Source organism: Schistocerca nitens, chromosome 6 (assembly GCF_023898315.1).
Source record: "Schistocerca nitens isolate TAMUIC-IGC-003100 chromosome 6, iqSchNite1.1, whole genome shotgun sequence".
NCBI classification, from domain to species: Eukaryota; Metazoa; Arthropoda; class Insecta; order Orthoptera; family Acrididae; genus Schistocerca; species Schistocerca nitens.
Genome location: NC_064619.1, coordinates 473,236,390 through 473,247,422, shown reverse-complemented (window position 1 = coordinate 473,247,422; position 11,033 = coordinate 473,236,390).

The window sequence follows — 11,033 nt, the reverse complement described above, 5'->3', positions numbered from 1 at the left end:
TGCTTATCAATCTGATGCGCTGACCGACCAGCTACAGAGGCGACTGCGGAACTATGAGGACCGTTTAATAAGTAATGAAAAACAGTTTTTTCTCTCTGCTGATTTTAGTTGAAAAATGTAGAATTTGTTGTGAGAGACATCGTGGAATATTTCCGCTTCAGCCTCTGTGGTTCATGAAGTTCCGATAAGTGGCGACGCTATCAAAATGGCATCGGTAACAGAGGTGCGTTCCCAGCAGAGAGCTGTCACTCAATTTCTTTGGGCAGAAAAGCAGGTCATGACAGATATTCATAGGTTCTTGTAGAATGTCGATAGAGACCCGGCAGTGAACAAAAGGACAGTTGAGTGGTTGGGCGAGGCATCTGCCATCATCGCAACAGGGTCGCGCAAATCTGTCCGATCTCAGGCGTGCCGGACTGCTGCAATGTGATGTCGCCACAGAGATGCAAACAAACTCGTACTTCTTCACTATAACGCAAGGCCTCATACAAATCTGTGCACCCGAGAGAACTTCACAGAAATTCATCGTACTGTTCTTCTTCATTCAGCTGCCGAGAATTCTTCCGGGTTGTATGGCCGTGGTCCATGGAACTCTTCTACCCTGACGTTTCGTACAAAGCTACGTTGGACATCTTCGGAGGTGCTCCTGGTTGTGCTGAGTCTTGCCGACTGACGAGTCGGACGTCGAAGAACGGCCTTAATACCATGGAAAGTGGGCGTAGCCTGGATTTCACGGGATAGCAGAGATAAACCTTGTCAAGGATAAAATATAACTAACGATCATAGTACGTCAAAGATAAAAACTTCTCATCGATTCTGTAGCGCCACTATCCATATATCGCTGAGTTTCATAGCTTCTTCTTTTCTGTTAAAATTATCCCCATGTTTATATATTTCGAGGGCTTCTGTATATAGCCGTAGATAATAGTTCGTCATAGTACATAAAACTTCAGTTTCCGAAAATTTCATTACGTGATCACGCCACGGCCACGGCTGACTTGTCTGTTTTCCCTAGTCGGCAAAGACTTTTATGTTCCTTCAACCGCGTATTCGCACTTCTCTATGTAGGTCCAATGCAGACCCTACCACATGTACACAGAATCTTGTACACACCACTTGCAGACAGAGGGGGACGTTTATCCTTAACGGAACGAAGTGCATGGCCTATTTTCTTAGTTGGTCTGCAAATCGGTCGAACATCATGTTTCCTTAAAATATTACCAATCTGAGTGGTTACTTTTTTGATGAATGGTAGAGAGACCGTGTTGTTCCATCGCTGTGTCCTATTGTTGTCCGTAGGCCTCCTGTTATTCGGCCGCAAAACTCTATTTCTTTACCAGAGTACCAATTCTTCCCAAAAGCCAGCCTTAGATGTTTTAACTCGGCGTCCAGGTATTCCCGCGCACAAATTCTTTCAACTCTGTCCACTATACTTTTATTTACCTCTTTTCTGTTGTGGATAATGACTGGAGTACTTATGCAAGTATCTGTCGGTATGTGTAACCTTCCGAAAGACATTATGTTTCAAGCTGCCATCAGTCTGTCCCATAATGAAGACATTATGGCGTTCGCTGGGTTATTCAGTGATTTGGTATTTAACTAATTTGTAAATGGAAATGATAATCTTATTTTATTACATTGAGTAATTACTAAATAATTTTTCTCCCGGCTAAAGATTTGATCAAAAGTGTCACTAAATCACAGTTCATACAACAGATTCCTTACGACTATTGATTAAGATGGAAGCAGTTATCTTCAGCAAAATGATCATTAAAACCACCGAATATCAGCCGCGCACAACACTGACGTATGTTACCTGAAACAATATTCTTCGCAACTCGTGCGCAATTAATTTCGGCTCCATACATCAGCTGGAAAAGTATGTTATAACGTTCGTGCTATGAGCACTGTATTTTAAGAACCAATCCGATTCGAATTATTTTCATTAAAATGAGTTCGGGACCACCAGTGAACATTTATTTTTTCACATTTGTATCACCGTCGGCATTTATTCTGCAGAGTTACGTAATTTGAATTTGTCGCTGAGATAATTGTTAAGATGGCGGCAGACAATTGATAGAGACTTTCTATTGTTAGAGCAAATAAGTAAATATTTAAAATGGTTATTAAACGCTATAAAATCTACTTTCGTATTGTGCACTATTTAGACTTCATCAAGCAAACATTTGATTTGTTTCTAAGGAAAACACAGACACGCGATACAAATCGCTATCATCAATGGCTGCGCTCGTTGCAGCGGAAGGAAATAATTAACACAGATAATGCTTACTGAGAGAGGAGTTAGAGTTACAAATGATTAATCACTCATATTTATAATAATAATGAACTCTATTTTCAAGTAATACTTAACAAATGGTTCTAGGCGCTGCAGTCTGGAACCGCGAGACCGCTACGGTCGCAGGTTCGAATCCTGCCTCGGGCATGGATGTGTGTGATGTCCTTAGGTTAGTTAGGTTTCACTAGTTCTAAGTTCTAAGGGACTAATGAGCTGAGGAGTTGAGTCCGATAGTGCTCAGAGCCATTTGAACTATTTGAACTTAACAAATAATTACAATTTCTTAACAGACCTCAGTTTGATATGCGTCCGCAACTAACAAAAGCAACCAACAAAAGGTAAAAACAAAGGAAGACAAACGCAGATCAAAGGAATTTACAATTATCATTGTCTTTGTATGATACACATCGATATGTCTAATTACATCATAGAATATTTTATAAATAATTAATATTTATAAGTTTTCACTGCTTTTTCGTACGTCGAATACATAATGTTTATAACTGTTACAGGCATAATTTCCTCTCGTCGCACTGTAGCCAAAAATTTATCTCGTGGATGTTACAACATCCAAGAAGGATATTGCATTGTCTTTCTCCATCCATGGTAAACTGGATTTTAGGATTTATACTATTTAAATCACAAAAGAATTCCTCTAAAGCTTTTTTGCCATGTGACCAAACCACAAATGTATCTTCCACGTATCGATACCATCGACATGGTTTCTTATTCGCTTTTTACAGAGCTAATTGTTCGAATTTTTCCATGTAAAAATTGGCGAACGTAGGACTCAATGGGTTACCCATGGCCACACCATCAACCTGCTCATAAAAGTCATCCTCCCACTCGAACTGACTAGAGGTGAGACAGTGTCTGAAAAGAGCAGTCAAATCTGTTGGGAAAACATCCGCTGTCTAAACCATAAATTCGCTAAGTGGAATCACCGCAAGTAAAGACATTATGTTAAAACTGACAAGAACATCCTGCTATCACGTGAACTTTCCACGGTATTTAGGTCGTTCTTCGACATCCGATTCGTCAATCGGCAAGACTCAGCACAACCTGGAGCACCTCCGAAGATATCCAACGTAGCTTTGGACGAAACGTCAGGGACAGAAGAGTTCCATGAACCACGGCCATACAACCCGGAAGAATTCTCGGCAGCTGAAACATCCGGTCGTGGAAGCCTTCATTGTACTTCCTCATTCACCCTACAACTCGAATCCGATTGTCGCTTCTTTGCCCAATAAAGGACGCACTCCACAGAAAGCAGTACGTGGATATGGAGACGTTACTGATGCAGCAAGAGGTTGGCTCCGATGTCGACCAGTGCAATGGTAGCATGTGAACAGTCCGGCACTCACGGTAAAGTGGCTTAAGACCGTCGCATTGAATGGCGGTTACGTTGAAAAGTAGGTTTCTGTAGCTGGGAGTAATATGATATACTGGAATACTGAATAAAACCAACCTGCTTTCAGAAAAAAAAAATGCTTTGCATTACTTTTTGAACATTCCTCGTACATATGATCTACCAGCACGGGCTCGAGTTCACCACCTGCAATGGAGAATGAAGCTTTGGTAACGCCACTCACTTGTGCTGGCGAAACACCAGAGAAATCATCTAACACACTTTCAAACACTTGGTGCCGAAGAATCCGAGACAGAAGCCAACAGGCGTTATGTTAACAAGTCTCAGTAATTTTGTAATTATGTATGACGTATTTCCAGTGGTATATCGAATTAGAAACAAGGAACCGAACATTCAGTGTGTGCTTCTGTGTTATACACAGAAACTGCTGTATAATACACCCTCGTCCATCAGCGCCGCTGAAGAAGTTGTTCGAGCACTCTATGGATTCAGCAGGGGAAACAAACTTCAAAAAATAAGAGAGGAATCTTCTCGAGTTGTTATGGAAGATCATCCGCGAAGGAGTAACATATACACGACAGAGAGGACTGCACTACGGAACCTTCGACAGGATACCCAAACGGTAGTTCTTCCACCTGATAAAGGTTATGCCTTTGTTGTAACGTCTCTTGACGACGCGGTTATGTGTACTGTTAAATGTCTTAAGGCAAGTATCGGAAGGTCGATAAAGGACCGACTGACTGGTTGGTACGGAGGACAGCTTCGCTTCTGACCGCCTCCTCCTTCCCACCATAAACTGTGCGAAGACTGGAACAAAGGGCTACTGTTCTTCCGAAGTTTTCTGAACTTACAAAGCTCCGTAAGAAAGAATTTCATTAAATTGCTTTTCCACATTATGAGTGCGCCCAATACTTAGCCTTGTTATTGAGACGTCTTGTGGGGAAATTATACTCACCACATACGTAACTCTGCGGGGTTTGTTGGCAGTTTAAGGCACTGGAACTCAAATATTGTGATTTATTAGTTAGCTTCTATATGTTATCATTATTCACAAATGTTTCCATCTGAGTCTTCATCTCTTATTGGCAAAAGGCTAGATAAAAAGGTTTCAGCTTTGTTCAGGTTTGTTGTGACATCAACTTACTGTTTATTTAATAAGGAGTTTTTTGAACAGACTGGATAGTTGGATAGTTGATCATCGTTGGTGGCGAATTTTTTTATGCATGTCTTCGAGGAAAAGGCGCTGGAACCTGAAAGTCTGAAGTCCACTGTATTTTCAATATATCTTGACGACACGTTAGTAGTGTGCCCGCATGGTGAAAATAAATTACAAAAATTTTTAAACTGTCTGAAATTTGAGCAACAAATCCAGTTTACGATGGAAACAGAAATGCAGGAAGGTCATTTTTAGATGATTTCGTCTGTCATTGATCGGGAACACATTTACGTGCAGAGAACTGTCACTGTCCTTCCTAGACAATTAGTGATCCCAGAACTTTGGTTCACACATAAAACCTCATTGTTGAGGAACTCAGTCAGCAGGATGAGTTTCTACATATAAACTGAGTTTTCAAAGCCGGCGGGTGTTCTCCACAGCACAGCGATAAGGCGCTACGACATAATCCCGAGTTGGGCGTAAAGAATGCAGGAAAAGGCATACAAAGGTTTAAATCCACGAATTTCCTGCCATTCTAGGGACGCCTCCCGTCAGAAATAGGAGGGATCCCCAGCAAGCGCTAAGTGAAAGTGATTTTATGCCCTTCACCGAAGGCAGCAGCACTCTTGAATTCCGTTAACGATTGTTTGATACTCCGGTAAGCTGGGGTTTGCAAGATATCTTGCGAGTGTGGCCCTTCGAACGTCGGGCAGACAATCCATGAAACGTCCGATGAACACCGTAGATACACGCGGCGCCTACAGCCCAATAAATCAGCGTTAACAGATCACTGCGTTGACTTCGACCACCCTATGCTGTTCAAAAATATCAAAATTCTAGCGTTGACATCGTCATTTTCAGACCAGACGGTAGAATAACCAGTTGAAATTCATTTGCCATAGAGTTTTTTAAGAGAGATAACGATTTCCACTTGGAGAAGTTGCGAAATCTGGCGCTGTCTTTAATAAGCTTTCAAATCGCAAAAATTTTGCCACATTGCAATTCACGATGCATTGACTTCCCAGGGTGGATCGACGACATAGGTACAGTCAATTCATGCCTGCTTCGTAGGTGGCAATCGACGTCTCTGACTCACGTTTATCTAATTAGATATTTTGCTACTCATTTTCGCAATTCTTGTTGGTATACTAGACAAGTGTGCTAAACTCAATGATGAAAATAACTTTCGTATGATATGTCACTGCAGAATAACATATTTCTGTGAAAGTTAGACCACACATAGAAAGAACGGCGATATGTAGTACAGAAGGTTGCTGAAAGGAATATTCAGTGAGACGAACAGAAATGAAAATTTTATTCAAAGTCATTAATGAAATTGATATCACTACGAATCCCGATTTAGGTTTTCCGTGGGAACCACGGATGGGAAAGAAACCTTTGCAACCGTGCCCCATTCCGGCCATAAAGCTGGTCAGGAGTTCTTGCGGCAGGGCATGCGTTGAAGTCGTGGAGACAGAAGGACCACAACGCCCAGCGGCAGCGCCCTCGCTGGTGGAACTGCAAGACTCAGCTGCCGTCGGTACTGTCGCTGGCTGCAACAGACGTAGTCTTCTGGCCTCTTCTTCTCGAGCAAATTTTGGGGATGGCGGGATTCCACGCGTTATTCAATTGGTAACCACTGTCACGGTTCATTAGATTTCCTGTGATGCGTGTTTCAACGATTCCTTGATAATGGAGTCCCAGAAAGTTCTTGTTGTTGTTGTTGTGGTCTTCAGTCCTGAGACTGGTTTGATGCAGCTCTCCATGCTACTCTATCCTGTGCAAGCTTCTTCATCTCCCAGTACCTACTGCAACCTACATCCTTCTGAATCTCCTTAGTGTATTCATCTCTTGGTCTCCCCCTACGATTTTTACCCTCCACGCTGCCCTCCAATACTAAATTGGTGATCCCTTGATGCCTCAGAACATGTCCTACCAACCAATCCCTTCTTCTGGTGAAGTTGTGCCACAAACTCCTCTTCTCCCCAATCCTATTCAGTACCTCCTCATTAGTTATGTGATCTACCCATCTAATCTTCAGCATTCTTCTGTAGCATCATTTTCGAAAGCTTCTATTCTCTTCTTGTTCAAACTATTTACCGTCCATGTTTCACTTCCATACATGGTTACACTCCATACAAATGCTTTCAGAAATGACTTCCTGACACTTAAATCTATACTCGATGTTAACAAATTTCTCTCCTTCAGAAACGCTTTCCTTGCCATTGTCAGTCTACATTTTATATCCTCTCTACTTTGACCATCATCAGTTATTTTGCTCCCCAAATAGCAAAACTCCTTTACTACTTTAAGTGTCTCATTTCCTAATCTAATACCCTCAACATCACCCGACTTAATTCGACTACATTCCATTATCCTCGTTTTGCTTTTGTTGATGTTCATCTTATATCCGCCCTTCAAGACACCATCCATTCCGTTCAACTGCTCTTCCAAGTCCTTTGCTGTCTCTGACAGAATTACAATGTCATCGGCGAACCTCAAAGTTTTTATTTCCTCTCCATGGATTTTAATACCTACTCCGAATTTTTCTTTTGTTTCCTTTACTGCTTGCTCAATATACAGATTGAATAACATCGGGGAGAGGCTACAACCCTGTCTTACTCCCTTCCCAACCACTGCTTCCCTTTCATGTCCCTCGACTCTTATAACTGCCATCTGGTTTCTGTACAAATTGTAAATAGCCTTTCGCTCCCTGTATTTTACCCCTGCCACCTTTAGAATTTGAAAGAGGGTATTCCAGTCAACATTGTCAAAAGCTTTCTCTAAGTCCACAAATGCTAGAAACGTAGGTTTGCCTTTCCTTAATCTTTCTTCTAAGATAAGTCGTAAGGTCAGTATTGCCTCACGTGTTCCAGTATTTCTACGGAATCCAAACTGATCTTCCCCGAGGTCGGCTTCTACTAGTTTTTCCATTCGTCTGTAAAGATTTCGTGTTAGTATTTTGCAGCTGTGGCTTATTAAACTGATTGTTCGGTAATTCTCACATCTGTCAACACCTGCTTTCTTTGGGATTGGAATTATTATATTCATCTTGAAGTCTGAGGGTATTTCGCCTGTTTCATACATCTTGCTCACCAGATGGTAGAGTTTTGTCTGGACTGGCTCTCCCAAGGCCGTCAGTAGTTCCAATGGAATGTCGTCTACTCCGGGGGCCTTGTTTCGACTCAGGTCTTTCAGTGCTCTGTCAAACTCTTCACGCAGTATAGTATCTCCCATTTCAGCTTCATCTACATCCTCTTCCTTTTCCATAATATTGTCCTCAAGTACATCGCCCTTGTATAGACCCTCTATATACTCCTTCCACCTTTCTGCTTTCCCTTCTTTGCTTAGAACTGGGTTTCCATCTGAACTCTTGATGTTCATACAAGTGGTTCTCTTATCTCCAAAGGTCTCTTTAATTTTCCTGTAGGCAGTATCTATCTTACCCCTAGTGAGATAAGCCTCTACATCCTTACATTTGTCCTCTAGCCGTCCCTGCTTAGCCATTTTGCACTTCCTGTCGATCTCATTTTTAAGACATTTGTATTCCTTTTTGCCTGCTTCATTTACTGCATTTTTATATCTTCTCCTTTCATCAATTAAATTCAATATTTCTTCAGTTACCCAAGGATTTCTACTAGCCCTCGTCTTTTTACCTACTTAGTCCTCTGCTGCCTTCACTACTTCATCCCTCAGAGCTACCCATTCTTCTTCTACTGTATTTCTTTCCCCCATTCCTGTCAATTGTCCCTTTATGCTCTCCCTGAAACTCCGTACAACCTCTGGTTCTTTCAGTTTATCCAGGTCCCATCTCCTTAAATTCCCACCTTTTTGCAATTTCTTCAGTTTTAATCTACAGGTGATAACCAATAGATTGCGGTCAGAGTCCACATCTGCCCCAGGAAATGTCTTACAATTTAAAACCTGGTTCCTAAATCTCTGTCTTACCAGTATATAATCTATCTGATACCTTTTAGTATCTCCAGGGTTCTTCTATGTATACAACCTTCTATCATGATTCTTAAACCAAGTGTTAGCTATGATTAAGTTGTCCTCTGTGCAAAATTCTACCAGGCGGCTTCCTCTTTCATTTCTTAGCCTTAATCCATATTCACCTACTACGTTTCCTTCTCTCCCTTTTCCTACACTCGAATTCCAGTCACCCATGACTATTAAATTTTCGTCTCCCTTCACTATCTGAATAATTTCTTTTATTTCCTCATACATTTCTTCAATTTCTTCGTCATCTGCAGAGGTAGTTGGCATATAAACTTGTACTGCTGTAGTAGGTGTGGGCTTCGTATCTATCTTGGCCACAATAATGCGTTCACTATGCTGTTTGTAGTAGCTTACCCGCATTCCTATTTTCCTATTCATTATTAAACCTACTCCTGCATTACCCCTATTTGACTTTGTGTTTATAACCCTGTAGTCACCTGACCAGAAGTCTTGTTCCTCCTGCCACCAGCCGGCCGAAGTGGCCGCGCGGTTTTGGCGCTGCAGTCTGGAACCGCGAGACCGCTACGGTCGCAGGTTCGAATCCTGCCTCGGGCATGGATGTGTGTGATGTCCTTAGGTTAGTTAGGTTTAACTAGTTGTATGTTCTAGGGGACTAATAACCTCAGCAGTTGAGTCCCATAGTGCTCAGAGCCATTTGAACCTCCTGCCACCGAACTTCACTAATTCCCACTATATCTAACTTTAACCTATCCATTTCTCTTTTCAAATTTTCTAACCTACCTGCCCGATTAAGGGACCTGACATTCCACGCTCCGATCCGTAGAACGCCTGTTTCTTTTCTCCTGATAACGACATCCTCTTGAGTAGTCCCCGCCCGGAGATCCGAATGGGGGACTATTTTACCTCCGGATTATTTTACCCAAGAGGACGCCATCATCATTTAATCATACAGTAAAGCTGCATGCCCTCGGTAAAAATTACGGCCGTAGTTTCCCCTTGCTTTCAGCCGTTCGCAGTACCAGCACAGCAAGGCCGTTTTGGTTATTGTTACAAGCCCAGATCAGTCAATCATCCAGACTGTTGTCCCTGCAACTACTGAAAAGGCTGCTGCCCCTCTTCAGGAACCACACGTTTGTCTGGCTTCTCAACAGATACCCCTCCGTTGTGGTTGTACCTACGGTACGGCTATCTGTATCGCTGAGGCCCGCAAGCCTCCCCACCAACGGCAAGGTCGCTGTGGCCAAAATCGAAGTTTTGTCATACTCCATTGAATGTCCGTTGGAAATACAATGTTCTGCAACTGCAGACTTACTGGTTTGCAGTAGGCGAGTGCCACGTTGATGTTCCGTACAACACTCTTCCTCTGTACATGTTGTCTGTCCTGTATAGGCCATACCACATTGGCACGGTATTTTGTAAATTCTCGTCTTCCGCATTAACAAATCATCCTTTACTGATCCCAACAAATTCGAAATCTTAGAAGGTGGACGAAAAACCTCTTTCACATGAAAATTATTAAGAATCCTCGCATTTTGAAAGAGATATTTGCAACAAAGGAAAGGAAAGCTAGGGACTTGGCTGGGGCGTTCTCCTCTTCATCCACATCCCGGGTCCTGGCTCTAGTTGCAAAGGCCATGTTGATTTGCCAGGTCAAGTATCCATTGTCTCTGAAAACCATCCTTAAATGTGTAAGTTCCTTAGGCAAATGCTCTGCATCCGAAATCGTATGTGCCCTGTGCACAAGGGTTTCAATTACACTCATGGTCTGGGATGGGTGATGGCAACTCGTGCAGAGGGCACATACGGCGTCGGATGCAGAGAATTTGCCTAAGGAACTTGCATATTTAAGGACGGTGTTCAGAGACAATGGATACTCGACCCCGCAAATTAACAGGGCCTTCGCAAGTAGAGCCGGGAACCGGGATGTGGTTAAAGGGGAGAATGAGCCAGCCAAGTCTCTAGCTTTTCTTCCATTTGTTGGAAATATCTCTTTCAAAATAGCGAGGATGCTTAATAATTTTCAAGTGAAAGTGGTTTTTCATCCACCATCTAAGATTTCGTATTTATTGGGATCGGTGAAGGATGATTTGTTACTATGGAAGGCAGAAATTTACAAAATACCTGAGCCGTGCTCACTCCGAACTATGCGTTTCCTCGAATTTGGCTGTCTACACTACCGGCCATTAAAATTGCTACACCACGAAGATGACGTGCTACAGACTCGAAATTTAACCGCCAGGAAGAAGATGCTG